The sequence below is a fragment of the Heteronotia binoei genome, chromosome 11 (genome assembly GCF_032191835.1).
Source record: "Heteronotia binoei isolate CCM8104 ecotype False Entrance Well chromosome 11, APGP_CSIRO_Hbin_v1, whole genome shotgun sequence".
In the NCBI taxonomy this organism is placed as follows: domain Eukaryota; kingdom Metazoa; phylum Chordata; class Lepidosauria; order Squamata; family Gekkonidae; genus Heteronotia; species Heteronotia binoei.
In genome coordinates, this window is record NC_083233.1 from 39,092,448 (window position 1) to 39,098,304 (window position 5,857).

The following is a 5,857-nucleotide window of genomic DNA, read 5'->3' on the forward strand; positions in this document are numbered from 1 at the left end:
AGCCATTGGTATTCATACCACATTGGGGTACCCATTGGGCTCTCCCCCCATTCAGGACTAGAGCACAGATCTTACCTCTGTTCCAGAAACTTGGCTAAACTACAGACTGTGTTTCTGACAGTGTTCCTGCTCCAGTTCCAGTATACTTTTTACCATAGTCCTCTCCAAGGCCCATCATTTCTTCCAAGAAGCTTGACTATCAGTCCTATCAATGGATGACTACAGATGACCATTCACTAGTTACTTGTGTGTGTTATGTGCCTCTTCAAACTTGCGGTGACCCTATGAATTAATGACTCCAAAGCATCCTATCATTGATAGCCTTGCTCAGGTCTTGTCAACAGAAGGCTCCTGTTGACAGAAGTCAATCCATCTCATGTTGGATCCTTCTCTTTTCCTATTATCTTCATCTTTTACTAGCATTATTTCTGCCCCGGTGAGTCTTCTCATAATGTGACCAAAATACAATAGCTTCAGTTCAGTCATCATAGCTTCTAGAGTGAGCGCAGGCTTGATTTTATCTAAAACCCACTTATTTGTCTTTTTGTTGGTCCATGGTATTTATAAAATGCTCTTCCTACACCATCGTTCAAATGAATCAATTTTCTTCCTGTCAGCTTTCTTCATTGTCCAACTATCTCAGCCATATATAGTAATGAGGAATAATAATAAAAAAAGGTAGTCCCCTGTGCAAACACCAGTCGTTTCCAACTCTGGGGTGACGTTGCTTTCACAATGTTTTCACAGCAGACTTTTTATGGGGTGGTTTCCCACTGCCTTCCCCAGTCATCTAGACTCCCCCCCCCCCCCAGCAAGCTGGGTACTCATTTTACCGAACTCGGAAGGATGGAAGGCTGAAGTAACCTGAGCTGGCTAACTGAAACCAGCTTCCGCTGGGATCGAACTCAGGTTGTGAGCAGAGAGTTCAGACTGCAGTACTGCAGCTTTACCACTCTGTGCCACGGGGCTCTTACATGAGGACTACTACAACATAAATTATCTTGACTTTGGTCACCAGCAGCACATCCTTACACTTAAGTATATTTTCTAGTTCCTTTATGGCTGCCCTTCCCAGTTTCAATCCCCTTCTGATTTCTTGATTGCCATTTCCCTTGATTGAGCCAAATAATAGAAAATCTTGAACAATTTCAATGTCTTCATGATCAGTCTTAAAGGTGCGTAACTTATCATACTAAATATTTAACCACATGGTCAGACAGCTGTTCAAGTCCATGCAAATTCCCATGCTGTCCTGAGATGAGTGCCCTCATCCCTTGGTAGCTCAGTCATCTCTATCAGAGGAAGAGGTTCTGAGGGCTTTTACTTCATTTACATGCAGGTGTATAGAAAAATGTGTGGCATAATAATAGTCTGTATCAACTTTGTTCCCATTTATTCTTTTAATGTCCCTTTCAAAGTTGTATGCAAGAATAATTGTGATGCCACTAGCTGAATTCTGCTGCTTAACTGTTTAGTGATATGATAGGTAGTGGAATTCATTAACACAAGATTGGGCAGTGGTCAAGGGTTAGAAAAAATCACAGAGGATAGAGCAGTCACAGGTTATTAGCCATGGCTGCTGTGTTCAGAGTCAATAGTTTCTGAGTATAAGATGCTGAGCAGCAAAGAAAGGTTTAGTGTCCTGTATAGGAGCTCTCCAGAGGTAGCAGAGAGAACATTATTGAAAACAATGGAGAAGATGGACCTTTGGGACAATTTAACAAGGAAATTCTTATGTCTGCAGCAGAACTCAGAAGAATCATTTATGTGGAAACCAGTCTCATTGATTGTAATACTTCCTTCTATTTATGCTCAGGATCAGGTCTCTACTTTGTTAACATGAAGCAATTTTACAGTAACAGAGAATAAGAGCCAGCATGCACAATAAATCAACAATGCTTTCTTAAAACAATTCAATATCGCTGAGTCTTGCAATGAAAAAAAAATGTAGATAATAAATTTTCCAAATGGGAGGTAAAGAATATATCAGGGGTGGCCAAAGGTAGCTCTCCAGATGTTTTTTGCCTATAACTCCCATCAGCCCCAGCCAGCATGGCCAATGGCTGGGGCTGATGGGAGTTGTAGGCAAAAACATCTGGAGAGCTACCGTTGGCCACCCCTGGAATATATCCATTCTCCATTACATCCTGAAAATATGACATTTGTATTTAGTAGAGAAGGCTTTATTATAACCCACACTCCTGCAACTCCAGAGTAATTGTCTAGATTTATGATTAAATCCAATAATTGTTTTTAAGCTCCATTTTCTGTTGATCATCCATTACTTTCCATGCCTTCATTATCTGAACATTGTTAGGCATGAAAAAAGGAAGAGATTTAATCCTTTATATAGATGTTGATTCATTTGGAAGATGCTCTGGTAAAGAATCAGATTGTAATTCGGAAGAGGTAGCTAAGTTTTTCCAAGGTGATTTTCTTTCTTTCTTTTTTGACAGTTCCTCCATTCAGCTTAAAATGTCACTGACTAATGGAGGACTTACTAAAAATACTGAACTTTTCCAAACAACTTCACACATAGAACTAGGTCTATATTTTCATTCCCTTTCAAGTTTCTTAGAAGGGTTGTTCCAAATCTAGCAAGAAATTGTAGAGCTGAATTCTGTCTTGTTTCTGGACTCAGCTTTTGTTGTAGCAGGAACTCCTTTGCATATTAGGCCACACCTCCACGATGTAGCCAATCCTCCAAGAGTTTACAGGGCTCTTAGTACAGGGCCTACTGTAAGCTTCAGGAGGATTGGCTACATCAGGGAGGTGTGGCCTAATATGCAAAGGAGTTCCTGCTACAAAAAAAGGCCTGTGAAGTATCCAGGATCAGATATTCTGATGTATTTTTAATGTTTGAAAGTGCATGTGAGAGGTCCTATAGGGATCAGGACCATTGCTAAAGAGGTCTGTTTTTACCCTTTCTTTCTGTGCCATTTCCTGATTGAAATTGCCCAGTCTTGTTGCTATTAGCTATGACAAGATGTATTAAAAAGAGATATTATACTAATACTTTCTCTCATCAGATTAACAGCAGCTCAGGAGACTTTGTGGGAAATGATGTGGGTTTAAAACATGTTCATAAATCTGATGACTTTCCCACATAATATGATCAGCATTAAGTTTAGGTGGAACTTTATTTACTTGGTGGAATGTAGGGCTGTCTCCACTTCACTTCACTCCACCTCCACTTGCACCTGCTGGAATGGCCTTGAGTCAGCCATATCTCTGGCAGAGGTTGTCCTTGAAAGGGCAGCCACTGTTAGAGTCCTCTCATCCCCACCCACCTCACAGGGTGTCTGTTGTGGGGGAGGAAGTTAAAGGAGATTGTGAGCCACTCTGAGATTCTGAGGGAGGTTTCACACAAGAGATTTGCCCCGACCTAGCCCTGCCTCCCATTCAGATTAAAAGTGCGTAATCACACAAGCACATCTGCCCTCCGAGCTGCACCCATTCTCACCCCATCTCCAGATGCCTCCTATCTGCATCAAAAAGCTACCTGGATTTCCTCGGTAGCACCCCCCTGAATCGTATGTAGGTTGCATAATCAGCTGCTGTCTGAATGCCCTGGGGCGACTCATAAGCGGAAGAGGTGCGTTTCTCCATTTCTCCAATATAGCACACACACTGGGCCTTTTCTAAGGAGACAACCTTTTCCACAGCAGGTCCGTGGTTGAGCCGGGCTAGCAGTGTGAATGGGAAACCACTGACCGCTGCCAGGATCCTGCCACTTCAGCAGCAGTTGTCTGATTGCCCAGAAACAGTTCAAACTTTAGTGGATTCTTTCTGAACGGGATAAAATCGTGTCAATTTCACAGTGTGAAACCAGCCTGAGATTTGGAGTGGAGGGAGGGATACAAATCCAGTATCTTCTATCTTCTTCTTCTTAACCTGACAACTTGATGATCCAACAACTCCTCTCACTATCAGTGGCTCTCCAAGCTTTTAGGAAGAGACCTTTTCTTACTATTGCATTTTTTTTAAACCATAAAATATTTATTTAATGTTTTTACACCCAAATTTCATTATTCACTTCTGGCTGGATTCAGATTTAGATGAGGAGGCTCTCATGGAAGAAAGTCTGCACCTCTTGGCTATCTGCTCTTGCAGTTTTACTTTTGCTTTGTTCTCTTAGCCAGAAGCTTTGCGTATTCAGCAGCCTCTTCCTTGTTCTTTTGAGTATGCTGCCTCTTTAGGGCAAAACACCTGTGTTTTTGCTGCAGAATTCTGGGGGTTACCAGACATTGGACCTTGGGTACTTTGGTCCTGAGTTTCTTGTCCTCCTTGTTCAATGGTTTTCTGGGGGTTACCAGACATTGGACCTTGGGTACTTTGGTCCTGAGTTTCTTGTCCTCCTTGTTCAATGGTTTTCTTGCAACATACTAATGAACATAATTTTCTTTGGAGAGACTGAACAGCTTGCAAATTCTGCTGGCCCTTTTTGGACCAAGTCGACAAGGCACAGTGGTATCAGTTAGTCCAGGAATATCTTTTGCACTTTTCTTAACAATGACCAAATTCAAGACACTAAGGTTGGCATCAACAATACAACCCTGAACAGATTTGCATTTCCATTCTCTGGTTCTCCTAGGATGATAACATGAGTGACCCTTGCTGAGCAGCAGGTGGACACATCCGTGAGTCATGACACCTTGCTTCATGGGGAAGCCTTGTTTATCATTGCCACAGCTAATGTGGACAGCATATCCCTTCCACTCCTCACAAAGAGTATCTTTGGTGGTCATCTGCTTTTCATAGAAGGTGCGGATCTTGTGCTCATTGTCTGCTTCAATGAACTTCTGGCAGTCAGTGGCTGGGAAGAAGATGTTCAGCTTCATGGTTTTGAAGAAACAGCTTGCTTCAAACCAATCGCAGGAAAGAAGAAGAAGACTGCAGATTTATACCCCGCCCTTCTCTCTGAATCAGAGACTCAGAGCGGCTCACAATCTCCTATATCTTCTCCCCCCACAACAGACACCCTGTGAGGTGGGTGAGGCTGAGAGGGCCCTCACAGCAGCTGCCCTTTCAAGGACAACCTCTGCCAGAGCTATGGCTGACCCAAGGCCATTCCAGCAGCTGCAACTGGAGAAGTGGGGAATCAAACCTGGTTCTCCCAGATAAGAGTCCGCACACTTAACCACTACACCACACTTAACCACTACACCAAACTGGAAAGAGCACCTAGCTTTCATATTTGAGGCCCTACCCAAAAGATGCCATAGAGAAGAAGTGGCTCTGTGGTAGAGCATCTGCATTTCTTGCAGAAAGATACAGGTTGCATCCCTAGCATCTCCAGTTAAAAAGGATTTAGTAGTAAGTAATCTGAGACTCCATCGCCTACCTGAAACCCAGGAAAGCCTCTGCCAATAAGAGTAGGCAACACTGACCTGAACTGACCAATGATCTAACTCAGTTAAGAAATTATCATCATTGTTGTCATTGTCACCATCATCATTGTTACTGTTGCCATCATCCACATCATCAGCATCATCAGGCGTTGTGTGCACTATAGCCAGGAGATTTTAAGGTTGTCTGGCAGCCAGAAGTTCTAGCTCTTTTAGTGTTATGCACTGCTAGGTGATGAGCTAGCCTTGTTTTTAAGGCAAGAGATGTTTCAGAGGTGGTTTGCCTTTGCATGCCTCTATGTCATGGCCCTGGAGGTAACCTTTTAAATAGTAGCCAAGGGTGACCCTGTTTAGCTTCCAATATCTGATGAGATTAGGCTAGTCTAGGCTATCCAGGTCAAGGTAGTAAACGACTGACAGTTGGGAACTGACAGTTGAAGAAGAGAGAGTTAAGCACTGATTGTGGACTAGGAAGGAGGCTAAGACAGTGAGTGGATCAAGGAGGATCC

General features: G+C 42.9%; 1 pseudogene; it reads right to left on the reverse strand.

Annotated features, from left to right (window-relative positions):
• Positions 1-3,977: 3,977 nt before the first annotated feature.
• On the reverse strand, positions 3,978-4,846 carry LOC132579525 (small ribosomal subunit protein eS6-like; annotated as a pseudogene).
• Between the last annotated feature and the right edge of the window lie 1,011 nt (positions 4,847-5,857).